Source organism: Sarcophilus harrisii, chromosome 3 (assembly GCF_902635505.1).
Source record: "Sarcophilus harrisii chromosome 3, mSarHar1.11, whole genome shotgun sequence".
Classification (NCBI taxonomy): Eukaryota; Metazoa; Chordata; class Mammalia; order Dasyuromorphia; family Dasyuridae; genus Sarcophilus; species Sarcophilus harrisii.
The window spans coordinates 505,485,480-505,505,772 of record NC_045428.1 but is presented as its reverse complement, the minus strand read 5'-3'; the positions used below and the strand labels follow the sequence as shown (position 1 = coordinate 505,505,772).

At 40.9% G+C, this 20,293-nt stretch overlaps 1 protein-coding gene across 2 annotated transcripts in view; it reads left to right on the top strand.

Moving 5' to 3' along the window:
* The first annotated feature begins 844 nt into the window (after nucleotides 1-844).
* The window catches only part of TENM4 (teneurin transmembrane protein 4), a 1,164,499-nt gene continuing 1,145,050 nt past the window's right edge, over nucleotides 845-20,293 (top strand). For both annotated transcript variants that reach the window (XM_031963708.1, XM_031963710.1), the window contains exon 1: nucleotides 845-1,307. The gene's annotated coding sequence lies outside the window, so the exon portion shown is untranslated. The remainder of the gene's footprint in view (nucleotides 1,308-20,293) is intronic.

The window sequence follows — 20,293 nt, the reverse complement described above, 5'->3', positions numbered from 1 at the left end:
GGGAACTCCCTTTGCAAAAACTCTGTTCACCTATGTAGATCAACATCTCCAGGTTGAGATACTTGCCCATAGTCACCTTTCTGAAGTGTCAGAGGCAGGATTTGAACCCAAGACTTCTGGAAGTCAAAGGCAGCTTTTTATCCCCTGTGTCCTGAAACTGAGATTCAGAGAAAAGGAATGACTCGACAAAATTCAAGCTACTAGTTAGTGGCAGAGCCATGTCTAAATTTCAGATCTCCTGACTCTTGCTCCTCCCACACCACGATGTTCCTTGTTGCACTAGTATTGGAGATCAAAACATAAAGAGGAGGGGGAATCACATATATTATTAATTTAACTTTAATTTAAAATTTGAAATTTTAAAAAACGCTGCTGGGTTATTATTATTATTATTATTTCTTATCATGAGTCAGGGGCTGTTACCATGGTTTGCAGGAGATGCTGATGATCCCAGGAAGGCCACATGTCTTTGGGCATCTCACACAGTGCCCGCCCTGAGGATGAAATCAAAGTTCCCAGCTGTTAATTACATCTGGCAAAGATGCAGCAACAGCAATAGCAGCAGGCACTGGGTGTAAAACTGCCCCCCAAAATTTGTAAAGTGAGGAATAATCTCAGCTTCCTGTGTATGAGTGAGAGAGAGAGAAAGAGAGAGAGAGAAAGAGAGAGAAAGAGAGAGAGAGAGAGAGAGAGAGAGAGAGAGAGCTGCTGGTAGTGTTCCGCTCAGACATGGGAGATTAAAACCATCACCTGGGCTCCCGACAAACTCCCCCTCCGCCGCCTCAGTGGTGCAGACCCGTTTAGAATGCATGTGCCTTTCTCTTTCCAAAGCATTGTAGGATTGGCTCCCGCCTTCCATTCATGTAACCTGCGTGTGTGTGTGTGTTGCTAGCTCGCCCTCTCTGTGTATGTGTGTAAGAGAGAGATTGGGGGAGGGAGGGGAAGAAGAGAAGGGAAGCTATTAAAAAAATATATATACCCCAACCCCAAGCCTCAGGATTGCAGCTGTTTAATGTGGGCCAGCAGTCCGACCAGGAACACTTCGCCTGGAGAAACCTGGACCGGCCTTTCGGGTGTGTGTCTGCGAGAGACAGGGGTTTTCTTCTATATCCTCGCGCCCCTCTTGTTATTGTGGAGCCTGCCTGAGAGGATGAGAGCCCGGACCTCCCCGTAGTTGCCCAGTTTGGGATCGTGGAGAGAAGGAGCCAGTACGTCTCGGAGAAGAGTGGCTTTATTTATATAGAAGAAAAACGCACAATTTAATTTTTCCTTCCCTTGCCTTTTGCCCTGGGGAGCCTGCAGACACGGTAAGCCGACCCGGCTATGGTATATTCGGAAAAGTGGCTTTTGTATCCTCGCGACTCCGCTCGGTCTCCCCACCAAGCTCTCCCTTCCCCTGCGCTCCTAAATCGGGGACGGACCCGGCGGGTGCCGGGCTCTCGGGCAGATCTTGAATATGGATCTGCCCACAGCCACCCCCCCCCCCATCCCCTCCCCACACCTTTTTATGCAGCAAGGCACTTAAGGAGAAGCGAGCCTCCTCGCTGGCGCCTGCAATCAGAGGCTCTCGGGCGGCGGGGCTGCTGCTGCCGCCGCCGCCACTATTGCTGCTTGGCGGCGGCGGCGGGAGCTGCTTCCCTAGCCGGCTGTGGAGGATCTTCCAGAGCGAGCGAGGGAGGCAGCCAGCTAGTCTATCCTCGCCCCAGCTCCGGCTCCTGCACAGAGTTGGGCAGTGTTCGGAATGGGTTCTAGGCTCGCGGCGGAGGTGGCAGAGCTATGTGGTGATGCTTGGAGGATGAATCCACGAGGCGAACACAGAAGCCTGGGGTCCGGAGAAGCCGGGTTGCTTTGGGGGAAGAGTCAAGGCGAAGGGTGGGGGCTGGGAGGAACAAGCTATGCGCACGGTTCCCATGCCTTTTAGGGGCTCCCACGGGGAGTGGGGAACAGCTGAGGGAGAAAGGAGACGGCGGGTAAAGGAGTCCGGCCGAGCTCGCTTTCCCTGGAGCTCCCCGCCTCCTCCCGAAGCCCTGCGCCGGAGTCCGCGGCGCATTCCTGCCCTCCTGGCCGCCGCCTGGGGACATAGCTCTCTCTCCCTCCCGGCCTCGGGAGAGAGCGAGTGAACTGCGGGTGGAGACGCAGCAGGGAGAGAGGCGAAAAATAGGCTCCCAGCAGTGCAGTCAGATCAATGATTACCAGCCTTCCTTCTTGCGATTTCTGTATAATCATGGAACAGCTTTGGAGGACGAAGGTGGGGAAGAGAGAAGGAGAGAGAAGCCGGGTGTGGGGGTGGGAGTCCCCAATTGCGTTCTCCTTCCAAACGAAACCCATCAGCTCTCGGCCCCATCCTTGCCTGTTACTCTGGCACCTAGCCTGTTTACATTGGGATGTGTATGTTGAAAGTCTAGGTCGAATTCTTGGGCTTTTTCTGAGGAGTCTCTGTTGAACTATAACCGCCCCCTCCCTTCAGTTTTTGAAAATGTGCGTTGGGCTGAAATGTGATAATCCTGTCTCAATTATTTTCTTGCCGCTTCAAAAATGCAGCCTAAATAAATTGGGAAACAGCGACTCAGAGTGCACTTGGCTAAGCCTGGAATGTTGGTTCTGGAGATGTACTCAGGGAGAAATCTGGAAGCACTTGAATGGGAATTCACGAAATTCAACTAGTGAGTGGTCCATTATGTGGTGGGCTTATCGTATTCCCCTCGGAGCCCCGTGTGCTTCCTTACTCTACCTCCCTCCCCCACTTTGGGTGATGTTAGAAAGTACTGGAAATTGAACTGCGTTGATATCCAACTTTGAAAATTGGCTTCTCTCTTAGGGCAAGACTTTAGGAGATTTCTTAAATGGCTTCATGCTGACATAGGTATCACGACTCGATACTTGAATGGGTCTAAAACTATTTTCAGCAACCTCCTAAGTAAATAACTCCCAGAGTGGAAACCTCTATCAATATGCATTTATCCCTTAGTCCTGTGTAAAATCTGGATGTTTACATACCTCACGTTTGAACAAATATTGAGGTCTACATATAGATATTTTAAAAGGTAGAGGTGTAGGAAGTATTGGGGAGGGTGTGTGGGGAATGCACACAGGGATGCTACACCCAAACTCTTACTTGCTGAATAGATGGGAATTATGTAAACCTCATCTCTGATCAACAGAAATAATCAACAACCCCCCTTTTGAAATTCGAACCTGTCGGTTTTCTCCCCCCCCCCATATAAATTAAAGAGAGACTCATAACCTTACCTTTTGTCACCGAATGAAAACTGCAGGAAGGCAGGTTGTCCCTCCACTGAACTTGAACTCCTAAGAATGGGAATTTGAAGCTGACACTGCCCATAGACAACAGCCTTCTGTGAACTGGGCCTAGCAGAGCTCTCAGATCACTTTCTAAAGATGGGGGGGCAGGGAAGTTTGTGAACTGTTCTCAGAAGGGTAGAGAGAGAGAGGACAGTGTGTTCATTAGGGGAGGTGGGGGTCAAAGCTCCATGTCTTAAAGGGATCTTTAAGATCTCTGGAAACAGTATTCGTGGAAAGTGGGGAGTTTAGATTCTGCCATGGAAATCAACGGAAACCAAAGAAGCCAGAACATCCCACTCCCTCCCCAAAGCTTTACTTTCCTCCTTTACCTTTTCTTCAACTCATATTTATTCTGTATGTTCTGAAATTACCCTCAGTACTTGGTCACAAGCAGCGATAGCTACACTCCAAAAAAGCAGCTGGATTCATCCTTAATATATCACTCTGATAAGTGGGTATGGCCATATGTGCCCAAGTCTTCTGTTGGCACAGCCAGTTTCTACTGATTTTCTTGACTAAAGGGGGAGGGGGAAGTGGATGGGCCTATGACTTGACCTCTCCTCTTTTATAGAACCAAAATTTCTTTCAACATAATTTATTTCCCTGGTGCTTACTCATCCAACTGTCTCACCTTTGGCATCTCTGCCTGAAAACACTTTTATGGGCTTAGGTAGAAAAAAAAAATCACACTAGTGGAGTATCTTTGTTTTGTGCCCCCTCCCTCAGTAGAGGAATAAGCCTCTCTATCCACATTGTATCTTGCAGAACTCTTCAATCTGGATAACAGTAATTCTGAGCGTTCTGTCTCTCACCCTCACCCCACCCCCCTCCCATACTACACTAAATAGGTGCCATTGGTATTTTGGCAGGTTTGAACTGCCTACAACTCCATCCCTCTCCCTGCTCTCCTTCTTAGATCCTAGATCCATCTTAGTCTATTACATAGTGTGGGATAAATCCTTGCTCACTCGGCCTGTTCAGGGCCATTAGGATTTCCTGCTGCTGCCATGATCCTTAACAATGCAATTCCAAAGCCGGTACTTATGCATGAGAAATCACTAGGTGCACCAAGGCCATTGACCTTGCTTTAAGGCTCTCCTAAAAGGAGATCTTGGCTGTTCCGTTGCTTCCACCCACCCACCCACCCGACTGCCTAGCATCTCTGCTGCTGAGACACCGGCGATGTCTGCTCAAAGTCTATTTATCTGCGCTGGGGAGATTGGATTTGCTAGAAGGGGGGTAGGGAGGGAATTGGGCCTGGAGGAAGAGAGAGGCGAGCATCTTGGGAGAGAAACTGTGACTTCCATGGAGGGTGGGGAACTCAACCAGCAACCTGTTTCTCTTAGAGCTCAGAGGGCTAGAGATGGGGGAGTCCCGGGGGAGGAGGCAAAAGAGCGTCGGCATGTTAGCAACTAAATTCATTCTCTCTCTCTCTCTCTCTCTCTCTCTCTCTCTCCTCGTTCTCTCCCCTTCCCTCTCTTCTTTCCCGGCCTCCCTTCCTCCCTTTTCTTCTCTTCTTCCTCCCCCTGTCTTTTTCGTTTTTTCCCCTCCTGGGGGCAGCCCTATCTGTCTCTGTATCTCGGCCTGCCGGCCGGCCGGCCTTGACTCCAGTCTCCCGAGCCGCCCTATGTCTAGAGTTCCCCTCTCTCTTTGCAGCAGTCTGGTTGGGATCCGCTGTTTGCGTGCTTGATTTTTCACTACTCGGTCAGCAGTTGGCTTCCGTTTCGATCTGGAGGTTGGGGCTGGTGGGAGCGGGAGTGGGGAGAGGTGGGTGGAGCTTTGCATTAAAAAGCCGGGAACCCAAAGGGAAGAAACAGAATCTAGATTGATTTCGGAAGGTGAGCGTGGTCCCAGGACACTCCTCCCACCTTCCTGGGTCTGAGCTCTGCTCCACCTTCCCGAGATTTAACCCCTGGTAGAACCAGCCACCTACCCTCCCCATCCCCCTCCAACTTTGTTCCCTTCTACTCTCAAGCAACTTAGGGGAGAGTATTATCGCAGATGGAAATGGGAACACGTTGCGTATTGTGTGTCTGTGCGGTTGTTTTTTTTTTTTTTTTTTTCCTCCTTTTGGTAGTTGTGGGTGTAGTAAGAGAGGAAGAGGATGGAGGGTAGAGAAATGCAATATTGCCTTTTTTCCGGATGCCTGGGATAGTTGCTTTCCTTTTCCTGGGAATAAAGAAAGAATTGATCAAGAGCTATCTTTTTTTTTTTTTTTTTCTGACGAAAGTGATGATGGAAAGGAAGTTAAAGTATCTGTCTCGCTATGTGGAGTTACCTGTTTGAGTTTATTCTCGGGTTTCCTGGAGTGAGAACAGACAGAAATGTGTAGTGATTGTCCCTGAATTTTTAAGGTAGGACAAAAATTAATGCTTTTTTTAAAAATCAGTTATTAATTGAGAGAAATGCTCATCTTGAATATTTACCTTGAAATAGACGTGAGCCATATCACTGTTCCTCATTTGTATGTGTCCAGGGGAGGATAGTCGGCATTAAGATAGTTTGTACAATTGTATATGCCCATTCTTTAACTATACAAAGTCTGTACCCCCTTTTTGCCATGGAGGATAGGTCAAGGTAAAGATAGGCAGAGAGGATTAAGAAGGACCGTGAATTTCACTTTAGAAGATCTCAGTTCAAATCCAGCCGTGACAGTTGACTGGACAAGAAACCTCATGTCTCAGCATCTCAGTTTTTTTCTTCTGTATAATGGGGGAAATATATGTATTACCAACTTGACAGGGTTAGTGGGAGGAAGGCATTTTGTCAACTATAAACGGCAATATGAATACTAATGATAGCTAACATTTGTGTATTGTTTTAAGGTTAGCAGAACTCTATATATATTATCTCAATTGACCTTCTTATCAGTCCTTTGAGAAAATAGTCTGAAAAAAGTTAAATGATGCCTGAATTCATTAAATGAGGCAAAATTTGAACTAGAGGTTTCCTGAAAGTCCAAGTCTAGTTCTATTCACCAGGTTCTCCTGCTATAAGATATATGTCCATATTCTAAGGACCCAGGATTTCATCAGTGTGGATTCCCCCCCCCCCCCTTCTCTCACTTCAAGGAGAATTCAGATTACTTTTTCCTTCCTCTCTTACTAGACAGTGCTCCTAAGATGCTGCTGCTGCCAACTCATCACCTGGGGGCCAAATATCTAATGAGCCTCTTGGCACTAAGGCAGGACCTCAGAAGATGGATGAAGGGAGTATTCCAGACCTAACCTGGGTGTCTTTCCATAATGTTAGAATCTATCACAACTTATAATCCACTAGTAAAACCTGTGAGATGACTTAAGAGTGCATACAGAATATGTAAATAAGTATGTGTACATATTCATACACATATGTGTATTATAGACAGTTACCCGATGCAGTTGATAGAATTCCAGGCCTCCAATTAGGAAGACTTATCTTCCTGAGTTCAAATCTGGCTTCAGACACTTATTAGTTGTGTGATCCTGGGCAAGCCATTTAACCCTGTGTGCCTCAGTTCCTTGATCTGTAAAATGATCTGAAGAAGAACATGGCAAATCACTCCAATTATTTCTGCCAAGAAAACCCCAGATGGTATCATGGACATGACTGAAAAGATTGAAAAACAAAATGTGTGTGTATCTCTAAACCTGTAATGCAGGATGGCACAGTAGGAAAAGCACTGGCAATAGAATTGGACAAAGCTAGATTAAAACCTGCTGCTGATACTTTCAACTCTTATTATTGTGGTCAAGTCACTAGCCTCAAGAGGTCTAAGTATCTTCATCTGTAAAATGAAGCAGTTGAACCAGAAGTCCTCTGAGGTTCCTTCCACCTCCAAATCCAATGCGTTTATGAGCCCAAGAGTTGATCCAGGGAGGAAATCCCCAGTATGGAAAGCTCTTCCCTATACAAATCAGTAATCTACAATTGAATTGCTTTGGAGAGTTGCCTGAGGCATTAAAAAATTAAATGACTCCCCAGGGTCCCACAACTAACGGGAGTCAGAGGCCAATTTGAACTCTTCTTTTTTTTTTTTTTCCCCCTTCAAGGTCAACCTACTATCCCATATTTCAGGTTATACATAGAAAAAAAAATTCTGTCTTATTGTTGTCAAGTCATTTCAATTGTGTCTGACTATGTGATCTCATTTAGGTTTCCTTGGCAAAAATACCATAATGGTTTGCCATTTCTTTCTCCAGCTCATTTTATAGATGGGGAAACTGAGGCAAACAGGGTGAAATGACTTGCCCTAGTGATAATCAGTAAGAGTCTGAGGTTGGATTTGAAATCACGTCTTCCTACCTGCCTAGGAACTCAATCCACTTCACAGTTATTGTATTAGCAATAAACTATTACCTTAATGACCTTTTACTAAATTGGTGGAGATTGAAGTATTCTTTTGTTAGAGGTTTATAGCCCAAGGCATGGGATGTTCTATTTTTTTTTTTCGATCTCCATGGTTATCAGAAGGTATATAGGGTTACTTGCAGCCTAGGAGAGAACAATCCTAAGCGATATCTAGCTCCTTCTCTTTAGTCATGATATTACATGAGACAATCACCAAAGAACTCACTGTCTTGCCTAAGTCTGTTTAGCAACAGAGCTGCAATGGATGCTTAGAACTGTTAGGAAGGGCTCTCTTTGCTCCTCTGCAGAGGGTTACTTCCATTTTGGCTAGATTTTCTGCTCTGTCTGTTTCTTTTTCCGGACAGTCACCTCCAGGCACTGGAGCATAGCTGTCACCTTATGTAAGCTGAAGTTCAGAGCCAGAGTTACACATTTTGTGGGTGAGATGAATGGGAACTTGAGGAGCAGTTAGCAGCCCAGACCACTGCAAGAAACAGGCCCACACAATACTTCAAACCTCCTGCAAGCAATGAGAAAAAGAGATCAGATGAAATACAGCCTTTCTCAAAGATCCCTCTTCCCCTTAAAAATGATGCTTCCTTAAGGTGACCTAGTGCTTTTCTCACCATTTCCTGAAGTTGGGAATGCAGTATTAGAATCAGGGAAATTAGATAGTCAAGGGACCTAAGAGATCAGCTATGCAGATGCTTTTTTTTTTTTATTTTAAGGAAACTGAGGCCTAGAAAAAGAAGGAGATTTTTCCTGGATGAGATACTATTTATTTAAGTAACAGAGAGAAGAGAAGAATCTAGTCTTCTAAAGCTTAAGTCTCATGAGGTGAACTTGAACACGTCTTACTAACTTGACCTTAGTTTCCCTCTCTTTGAAACAAAAGGGTTAGCAGAGGTGATCTCTGGGGTTCTTCCTGATTCTACTCTTTCACAGTCCAAAACTAGGGATTATTCAATTGGGGTGCATGAAGATTCTCAGGCAGGGCATCATAGAGAAAGACTTAGAGGAATGTTAAGAGTACAGCCTGGAGACAATGAAGATATGTGGCCTGAACAACCTTCTTGAAATAGACATTCTGAAAGGAACTCATCATTCAGAGGGAATAGCCTTAGAAGTAGCCACTGCTTCCAGATATGTGTAGTCCAGGGGTAGAGGAGCCTTCCCAGATTTCTGGGGAATTAGTCTCTGAGAACAATCAGGAATGAAACCTAGAGAGAAATGAAAAATATAACTGACTTCCTTTGTAATCCTACAGGTTTCATTTTTTCATTTAAAAATTTTAAATCATTCTGAGAAACAGTCCATAGACTTCACCAGATGGTCAAAGGGATGCTTTACCCCCAAAAGATGAACAGCCCCCTGTTCTAAGTTCTCCTTTCTTTCTCATCGCATTGTACCTTGTCTTTATAATTGGTTCCTTTTTGTACAGGTGTCTGTTTTGCTCACAAATAAGCCTTCTCCCCAGATAGCTTGGTAAACACCCTCTCCCTCCTGCCCCCATTTCTGCCATAAATCTCAAAGTGAAACAATAGAACAATAGGTTTGAAATCCTCATCCTTAGGGACTTGGGTCCAAAAGCCTACAAGGTGTAAATCAACGTCAATTCAGATTTAAAGACTGAATGTTACTTTCCCAGTTACATGGTCTATCAGTGGAGCTCATTGTAACTAAAAGCTCAAATACTTTGTCTCCACTGGGAACTGACAGATTGGCATATCTAGGCACTCTGACAGCCATACGTGCACCACTGGCCGGAAACTGCAACTCATGGACCTCCTTCCAGTCAATAGGTTTTCAGAAGAGAAGATTTCTAATATGATGTTCTAAACCTGTATACATGCACAGATGTATATGTATGTGTGTATATGTATATATGTACACATTTTTATATTATGTATGTGGAGAGAGAAAGAGAGGGAGAGGGAAAGAGACAGAAATAGAAACAGGGAGAGAGAAAGAAGGAGGGAGAGAGGAAGAAACAGAAAAGGAGAGAGAGCAAGAGAAAATGTATAAAGAGATAGATAAGTAAATAATAGATATGTAATATATTTTATTTGAAAGACACCATTGGTATAGAAGGCAAGGTTTGGAATTAAGAAAAGCTGCATTCAAGTCCTGTCTCTGACTCATATACACTAACTATGTGACCCTAAATAAACAACTTAACCTCTTAGTTTTGTAGGCAGCTCTATAATATCATACATTACAGATGATCTGCCCTGTGATGGAAAGTGATACCAGACTGGAAGTTCCCTGAAATGATGAAATCACAAGTCTAGACTCCCTTTTCCTCATAGGATGTATTCTTTCTCAATCTCTCTCTCTCTCTCTCTCTCTCTCTGTCTCTCTTTCTATCTCTCTCTGTCTGTCTGTCTCTCTCTCTCTCTTTCTGTCTTTCTTTCTCTCTCTCTTCTTTCTTTCTCTCTTTCTCTCTCTTTCTGTCTTTCTCTCTCTTTCTTTCTTTCTCTCTCTCTCTCTTTCTTCTTCTTCTTTCTTCTTTGTCTCTTTGTCTCTCTTCTCTCTCTCTCTTTTTTCCTGCTCTTTTCTGTCTCTGTCTTTATCTCTGTGTGTGTCTTTATGTATTGTGTATATACATGTTTATACATATACATGTATAAATCTATATGCATGTGTGTTAAGGTACATATACATATTATATGTGTGTATATATACATACAGATATATATTACATATGTATCTATCTATATGTATTTGCAAAATACTTAAATTTGCAAAGTACTTAAATCTTTTCTCATTTGATCTTTACAATGACCCAGGGAAGTCAGTGCTATTATTATTCCCTTTTTAAAAATGAGGGAACTGAGGCTGAAAATTAAGTTGCATGTAATCAGTCTGTATGTAATATGTATGTATTCATTTTTTTTCCAGTGACCCGTGTTCTTTTCAAAGTAAAGCAAATTCTGCCCTTGACCTCATTACTTTAGGCCAGGTTTCTTGTAGAGATAATGACATGACTGTTTTCCTGTGCCCTTGTCAGACCACAACTGAAATATTGCATCTAGTTCTGGATATCACACCTGAGAAGGGCTATCAATGAGCTAGAACTTGGTGGAGTGGTGGTGGGTAAGCAAGTTTGTGAGTGAACCAGAAATTATTCTTTTAGGACACATTGAGGAGATTGGATAGGTTTAATCTAGGGAAAATGGATTCAGGAAGCAGAAGGGAGGTGAAGTGGGGGGAGTCATGAGATCTTTCTTCAAATATTTGAATTGTTGCTATTTGGGAGAAGCATCAGCCTTGCTTATCCCCAAAGGGATGAACTCGGACTGGGGCTTAGAAGTAACCAGGAGACAGATTGAAGCTTTATCTGATATAAGGGAATTCAAATCCTTAATGGATAATAGTAAAAGTGAAATAAGCCTTCTCAGGAAGTGGCAGGTTCCCTGCAGTCGAAGTTTTTTAAACCATCTGAAGGACCATTTATTGACACTTCAAGTCAGGGTTTGGGCTCTCTGATCCTTAAGAGCCCTCCCAGCTCTAAAAAATCTGTGGTTCTACCTGTAACCTTCATTTGCTCATTCAGTTATTCACTTATGCAACAACATTTATTAAGGACATACTGTGTATGAATCACTGTCCCAGGTACGGGAGAAAATGAAAAGCAAAACCAGCATCTCTTCTATTTTTTTTAGTGGGGAAGAATAGAAGTAAACATAATACAAATAAACCTTGCTCACATTTCTGAAGCACATTAAGCTTACCAAAGCACTTTCCTTATGACAACTGTGATTATCATAAGTATGAACGATTCATTCTATATTTTTTAGAGAGATTTTTAGATTTTTTAGAGGAGAAAGATGAGACTCGGAGAGTTTGGTCACATAACAGAATAAACATTGGAGTAAAGACTCATATGTGTAAGAGAATGAGTCAGAAGAGGGAAGGCTAGTTTTTACCTGTGAGGAACAGGGAAGGCTTCAAAGAGGAGATGGCATTTGAGCTGTCCCAGGTGGGTTGATTAGAGACTGTTAACAGATAGAGATGGTGAGGACTTGTGGGAGGGGCCATTCTGGCTAAATAGTCTACCATACAGGTTACATTCATCCCAGAGCATCAAAATCTCAGAATGGTCTTGCTTTGGTGCCATTAATTGCCACTAAGCTAGATCCTAAAGCTCCCTCTTAGAATCAGCTTTTTCATTCCATCATAAGTTAGTGGAGGGAAGCAGTGTGGTCCAGTGGCAGGAGAGGAAGACGTGAAGCTAAAGTCTTCTTTCAAGTGCCTTCTTAGTTGTGTGACATCACCATTGATTGATACTTTAAGTCAGGTCTTGGGCTCAGCTCTAAAAGTCTATGGTTCTACTTGTAATCTGTAAAATGGAGGTGATAAGCTTAACTCTATCTACCTCATGATGTTATTTGGTAAACATTAACACCAAATTTTTTCATTGGAATCCTTAGAACTGCTTTCTCTTGGTTTGTAGATGGGTAGGGTCTTGCAGTAAGAGTGACAAGAAAATCCAACAGGAACTATCAAATACTTCAATAGTTTAATAAAATTGCTCTCTATATCTTGTATATTTCTTTATCTTCTTCCCTTGCTCATCTCCACCCTTGCCAGTAGAAGTCCTGTGTTTGTCAAAAAATCTGCTGGCTTATACAGACACACCTCAACAAGAATCCTATGTCTGTTGTACAGTTTCCTTCATCAGTTTACATTTATTAAGTGCCTATTCTGTGCCAGGTATTGTATTGGCATTAGAAATTCAGCTAAAAACCTGTAGCTAAGGATATTTATGCCAGATTCCTAGACCCTCATTGTTGAGGTCTTCTTTTAAAAGATGGAGAAATTGGACTCCATGGCCCATCATCCCATAGTTTAATTGAGTCAGAAGGAAAACTTTCTTCAGATTTATTTATTTATTTGTCATCTTGTTCCAAGTGTTTGGTAGAATTGCTAGCAAACTAGCCTTACTGAGGGCTATCTATGGAATGGGCTCTGATCTCATTGCTTACCATAGCCCCTTCTTAATAAAGACTAAATAAATTATTCGTATGTCACCTGAGAAGGAAATAGGAACTCATTTTTTTGGGTACACTTTGTAGTTTACAAAATATTTTCTACACATTAACTCTAGAAGGTTAAGCAGCAAATGATTGAGAGGACCTGAGTTCAAATCCAACCTTAGACACTTTTAAATTTTGTGACCTGGGTAAGTCCCTTAATCTGTTTTGCTTGGTTTCTTTATCTGTAAAATGAGTTAATATAGCAATCTACCTCCCAGAGTTGATGGGAGTATCAAATGAGAAAAAAAATTAGAAAACATTTAGCATAGTGCCTGATACATAGTAAATGCTATGATGATGATAATGATGGCAGCTAAGTGGTGGGATAGTGGATAGTGTTGGATCTGGTGAGAGGAAGATCTATGTTGGATTTCTGTTTCAGATACTTAGCTTTGAGACTCCTGAGCAAATTAATTAAGATCTTTAAGCCTCAGTTTCTTCATCTGTAAAATGGGGATAATAACAGTACCTAAAGATGTTGTGAAGATCAGAGATATGTAAAACACATTAAATTCTATATAAATGCTAACTGTTTTATTATTACTAATAATATTAATATTTTACTAATATATAATAGCTAACATTTATAAATACTTTAAGGTTTGCAAAGTCATGACTTCTGCTGGAATTCCCAATCTACTCTAAAATCTTACTTTTTACAAAAAATGACAGAAAGCTTTTTCTATACCCTTTAACTCTAGTGCTTTTCCCTCTGTTGATTATCTCCAATTTTTCCTATCTATAACTTGTTTATAATAAGTTTTTGCAAATTGCCTTCTTCATTAGATTGTGAGCACCTTGAGAATAGAAACTCTCCCATTTAAATTTTTTTTTTTTATGTCCCTATTGCTTAGCACATTATATAGCACATGACAGGTAAATGTTTCTTGATTGACAAATATATAATTTTATCGCAGTAGCCCAAGGAGATAAATGAGATTTTTATCTCAAATTTATAAAGATGGGAAAACTGAATCAGACAGTCATTTGACCAGGCCCATACAGAGCTATTAAATGTTTGAGGTTGGATTTGAACTCAGCTCTTCCTGATTCCAGGTCAGCTCACTGTCTTCTGTATCACTTATTGAAGCATCTCTTGCAATACTCAGCTGAAATACCATGTTCTATGCAGAACCTTTTCTGAACCCGCTCAGCTGCTAGTGCTTTCCTCTACCCACAGTACCTTGTAAATATTTGTTTTGTATAGACTTACACATGTACATGTTGTCTCTCTGGACAGATTCTAAATTCTTTGAGGTCAGAGATTATTTCATTTTTGTTTGTGCACTCTACCGCAGTGCCTGGCATATAACAGGCACATAGCCAGAAGGGACCTTAGAAGTTATTCAGTATAATCCCTAATTTTATAGATGAGGAAATTAAATCTGAGAGAATTTAAATGATCTACCCAAAGTCCAAGGAAGGAAGGAAGGGGGAAAGAAAGAGAAATAAATGGAAAGAGAGAAAAGCAGGGGAAGGAAGGAAGCAAGGAAGTGAAGAGAAGAGAGGAAAGGAGAGAAAGGAAGGGGAGAAAATGGAGTGATAAAAAAGGTAGAAAGGAAGGAAAAGAAAAGAAAAAGAATAGAAGGAAGGAAGGAAGGAAAGGAAGGAAGAAAGAAATGGAAAGAAAAATGAAGAAAGGGAGGAAAAGGGAGAAAGAAAGGAAGAGAAGAAATGAAGAGATTTTAAAAGGTAGGGAAAGAAGAAAGGGAGAAAAGTGAGAGAAATGGAGAAACATGAAGGGAGGAAATGTAGAGATAAAAAGGTGGGAAAAAGGAAGGAAGGAAGGAAGGAAGAAAAAGAGAAGAAAAAGAATTTAAGAAAGAAAAAAGGAGGAAGGGAGGAGTTAAAAAAAGAAATGGAGGGAGGAGAAGGAATAAAGGAAAGAAAGAAAAAAGAAGGGAGGAATAAAAGGAAATAGAGGAAGAGAGGAAGGAAGGAAGGAAATAAATAAAAAGAGTGGGGAAGGAAGGAGAAAAAATAGTGAAAGAAAAAAGGGAGGAGGAAAGAAAAAAAGAGAGAGAAAGGAAAGGACAGATAATGGTGACAGTACACTCTCTTACCCTAGTATTTGAATTTAGTGGGTAGATACTGTTATATCTTCAGCTGCCAAAGAAAAAAGGGTATCTCATAGGTTTGGATAATGAAAATCCAGCAATGTCCTTAACAAAACAAATAAACCTTTTAATCATGTTGTTGTGGGTGAGGATTGGGAAGGGGAGAAAACTTGTGGTTTCATGAGGAATGACTACTGAGGGAAAGTTGGTCTACAAATCAGTTAATCATAGAGCATGTGCCAAGCACTGTGTTCTAGGACACAAATACAAAAATGAAATCTGTATCTAACTGTTCTACAATTGGATGGGACGCTGACAAGTTGAGTGACCTGCCCAGGATCCCACAGCCAGCATATACAAAAAAAAGGCACTTGAACTTCCCTATATCATACTACTTCTGTTGGATTCTTTTTTTTTTTAATAAAAATCTTTTGAGAGAATCTGTGTTAATTTTTAAATCCAGGAATGACTCCTGGGAAAGTTGAAAATAAAAAGGATTTCAATTAATAATTGAATCACCCTGAGCAAGTAACTTCCCATCTCTTTGCCTCTGTTTCCCCATATATAAAAATTAAAAGATTGGGCTCAATGCTCGCTAAAGTCACTTCCGGATGACACATTCTCTGTGCCATCAGTATATGATATGACCTAAGGTCCCTTCCTAGTCAAACATGAAGCAGAGAGATATAGAAAATAGTTAGATCTGAAGTGAGGAAAATCTGGCCTTCAATCCTGCCTCTGTATGATCCTAAGTAAGTTAACTTATTTGAGCCTCACTTTCCTCCTCTGTAAAATCAGGGGGTTCAGTTAGAAGGTGTCTAGAATTCAGGTGCTAAATCTAAGACCTGATTATATCACATGCAAACAGCCTACATCTGGCAGTCCTTTCTGGGTCTGATGCTCTGTGCTGACAGTTTTTCTTTTAATATGTGTTCTAGCTCTAGAGGTTTATATTCTGTTTTTCTTGTTTGAATTCTTAGGAGAGAGTTCCTCTGGTTTTCAGAGAGTTAATAGTTGCAAAGTGAGTTTATTCATTCTTTCTCATGTCTAAAATAGTTTCTCCTTCTCCCTTTGATGTGAATTTCTCCACACTTTTTAGTGGGGCATCTCTTTTTCCTTCCTCATCCGTGGGAGGTGCTGGGGAAAATGTGAGATCCTGGCCCTGCCTGGACTTCTCAGTCCATCTTTCTGTGAGCCCCAGCTCTGAGTCACCATCATGCTTCACTCTACTGCTCCTTCCAGGGAAAACACTTGCCTTTGGCCTGCTAATATTCCCCTGCACTGGGTGAGAAAGGGGAAAAGTGTTATGGGTCACACTCTAAGAAACGAGGAGGTGTTTACAAGTCAGATCTGTACTGTATTTTGCCATCCTCAGGCTGGCCTCAGCTGAATTAATCTTATGGCTTTCCTTGATTTAACTAGCAGAGCTTTTGCTAGACCCACAGAATCCCTGAGCCCAGCTGTTACCCAAAAGTTTTCTGCTTCCTGATTTTGATGTGTTAGATCCTAATTCTGTCACTTTCTTTGGCAAATTCTCCTACCTAACTCCTTAGTTTAACCTCCCCTAAGTCTGATGACTTATTTTGCATATATATATATATATATATATATATTTTATATATATATAATATATATCCAACTCTCCTCCTATAAAAACTTCTTGGAGCTGAGCTGTTTGGCACTAATTGACCTAGCTCTGATAATGACTACCCACAAGACCTTGGTCAGTTTAACCTTTCGGAATCTCAGTGAACTCATCTATAAAATAGGGATTATAATAGTCCTTACTTTACAGGGTTGTTATAAAAAACAAATAAAATAAAACATGTAAAGTTTTCTGTGAATTTGAAAGCACTGTATAAATGTTAGCTTTGATAGTGAAGGGGTTGGATTAGACACATCCAAGGTCCCTTCAACTTCCCTTATGAGTACAAATTGTTTCATTATGGTGTTTGTAACCTTATGACTTAGGGTTGTGCCTGGCATAAAGTAGGCACTTAATAAATGCTCATTAATTGAATTATGGTCTTCATCTGGCCCAAGGCTTTGCTGTTGACATTTTCCCTTCTCGGTTTCAAGAACATTATCTCCTACATAAGAATGATTCCATTTCTATATTGCTTTGCAGTTGACCAAGAATTTTCTTCATGATTGTCTTTTGAGGTCAAAAGTAAAATAGTCTTCATGCCATTTTACAGATGAAGAGATTAAGGATTCCAGAAGTTGAGTTGAAGGGATAAAGCTGGGCTACAAATGGATATTTCCTTAGTTCTCTTCTGTTTCCCCTTTATCATACTGCATCACTCATTACTCCCATTGTGCATGCTACATGGAATGACACTCAGATCTTTGAACTTTAGGTGGGTTGTTTCCTTAGAAAATAGTGTTCTGTACTTGCTTAGTCCTAATGTATCCCTCCCTCCTAAAACCAAGAGAATTTGAGGAATGTCCCTGGCCTGTTGGGCAGACCTCATATAGTAAATTTATGGGAGGACATAAATAAGAGCCTTGCAGGATAGGCAGGGATGGGTGAGTTGTTACATATGTCATAGAGGAAACACCTACATCAATGAGATCACAAATATACTTTGGCTCAACTGGACTGCTCATCTTACCAAGCAAGTCCTAAGCATTAAGAAACAGAGCATTTCATATTGCATCTATATGTTTATTCTTACTTGTATATTTATTGTGCTCAACTTTGGGAATGACATTTTGGGAATAATCAACTGTATAGGGTGTGTCAGGTATTTTCACACACCCTTCCATACTTATTACCATTGATCTTCCCTTTTCCCTATCACTTACTTCCCCTCAGGAAAAGAAATCAAGGCACACCCAGAAACATCAATGAGTTGTAAATGACTGCTATTCTCAGCAGTTCAATAATGAAAAATTGTATCCATATCCAAAGAAGAAACTGGTTGTCTGAATAGATGGAAGCATTCTCTCTGTGTGCATCTGGGTCTATCTCTGTCTTTTAAACTTTATTTTTCTTGAGGATTTTTAAAATTAGGGTGGGAGATCTCTGTTTTCTTTCACAACATCACTTTTATGGAAATATTTTGCATAACTTCACATGTGGTTTCTTAATAGGGGCTTGGGGTAGGGATAAAGGATAGAATCTGGAACTCAAAAGTTTTAAAAACAAATATTTTAAAAAATTGTTTTAAATGCAACTGGGGAAAATATTAAATAAATTTAAAAGAAAAAAATTAAAGATTTTTAAAAGAAAGAAACATCTATGAGAAAGTCATTAATAAATCATTATAGGAGTTATAGCTGGAATAGCCCAGGGATTGGAGACCACACCAGAGATAGATCAGTTAGGGAACTGGGAGTATTTAACCTGGAGAGAAAAGACCTTAGTGGGGGGTATGACCTCTATCTTCAAGTATTTGAAAGGCTAATATGGAAGATGGATTAGATTTGTTCTGCTTGGCCCCAGAAGGGAAAACTAGAGAGAATAAATGGAAGTTATCCAAGAGCAGTCAGTCAATTAAATAACATTTATTAAGCCCCTACTGTGTGTCAAAGAGAAAAAGATAAAGAAAAAGTCCTTGTCCTCAAGGTACTTACAACCTAAGGAAAGCAGAAGGAAACAGTATGGCCTAATGATTAGAGTGCATTGGGCTTGGAGTTAGTAAGTGCTGGGTCTGAATTCTCCCTCTAGTATTTACAAGCAGCTGTGTAACCATGGGAAATTGATTTCTTTCCTCTGTTTCTTCATCTGTAAAATGAAGAAAGATAATAATACTTTTTGTGGCTTCAAAATAGAGTTGTTGGCAAGTTCAAATGAGACCATGTTTTGAAAAGTACTTGGGGATATAGTTGAATGTCCTTTTATTATTACTTGTAATTGTACGAAGCATCCAAAAGTGGAACGGACTGCCTTGGTAAGCAGTGTTTCCTTCCTGAAGTCCCTTGCTTCTGTGATTCCATTTCTAGGCATGTTTTCCCAGTCCTTCTAATCAGTAAGATTCTCTACTAAGGCAGAGGCCATGCTGTGTTATTCTCAGAGTTCCTTCAGCCCAGTGCACTACTCAAGAGTAGCAACTTAATAGATGTTTGTTGAATGAATGAGGGAACCTACTTCAAGGAATGGAGACAAGATGCATTTTTAATTAGTGGTGTCCTTTTCATACAAACAATTAATATGCATAAGTGCTTTCAAACCATTTGTTCTCTTAGGATGGTTAAACATGTCCCCTCCTGTCTTGTTTATGTTATTAATTTGCTTAGCAAACAGTTTCCCTAGAGCAAGAGTGAAGGTAAACTCCAGCCCAGCCCAGGTCAGATGAGCAAACATTCTGAATTAGGTGGATCTAAATTAATGAGGGTTTACTGTGACAGGAAATGTTTCCAGTTCAAGGTTGGATGGAGAAAACCACTTTTTAACAAAACCTTTGCTGGCCTGATAGAGCGTTAGTTGTTTTAACATTTTATTAACGTACAATTATTCGGCAAGCTTTTCAGCATCAAAGCCTTTTATAAACATTAATTAGCTGATCCTCACATCACCCCCATATGGCAGCTAAGTATCATTAACCCTATATTTGAGAAAACAAACAGACACGGAGAAATGGGGAGGGGGGAGAGAGAGATGGGTTGAAAGCTAGCCCAGAGGAAAGATCAGATCAGAATCTGGCTTCCATATTGGGGCCCCTACTTTAACTTATGGTATATGGAACTTAGTTTACACTCATCTTGTAAAGATGCTAAATTAAGATCAATCTTCCAGACGCATAGCCCATCACTTGCAGAAAAGCCTCTCCATCTTCATGTTTTGGGGAGGCGGTGTGGTATGAGAGAGCTGAATTTTCATTCTGCCAATCAGTTTACTCTGACTCTGGACAAGTCTCCTAACTTTGAACTTCAGTTTTCTTCAAAAGGATTGGACTGGCTGATCTTTAACCACCTTAAAAGTCATATTTCTATGAAATACTACTGATTCTTTTTTAATAGTATTTTATTTTTCCAAATATATACAAAGATAGTTTTCAACATTCATCTTTGCAAATTTTAATATTAGTCATTCTTTAAAGCCTTATTTTAAGAACAGCTCCCTCCTCCAGGAAGACTTCCTTTGCCCATCCCTACCTTAATCTCCTATTCAGTAATGATTTTCCTTTTATCTTACATATTTCTTTCTTTTAAACATTTTATCATGGCAATTATCTGTGTAATTACACATCTCATACTAGACGGTACACTACCTGAGAGCAAGGATCTCATCTTATTTATTGCAAGAAGTAATACAATGCAGTGGAAAAAACATTGCATTTGGAGTTATTGAACCTGGATTGGATTCAGAGCATTTAAGTGATATGATGGATAGAGTGTTGACTCTGGAGGAAAGAGGACCTGAGTTCAAATCTAGTCTTAGTTAAGGCCCCTACTAAACTTGCTTCTAACACATTGCCTGGCACATAATAGGTGTTTTATAAATACTTATTCCACTTTATTTCCCTCGGGAAATGATTATGAGTCCAGAGCGTCAACGGCAGTCACACCTCCACCAAAAAAAAAAAAAAAAAAAAAAAAAAAAAAATGCAGCGTTATTTT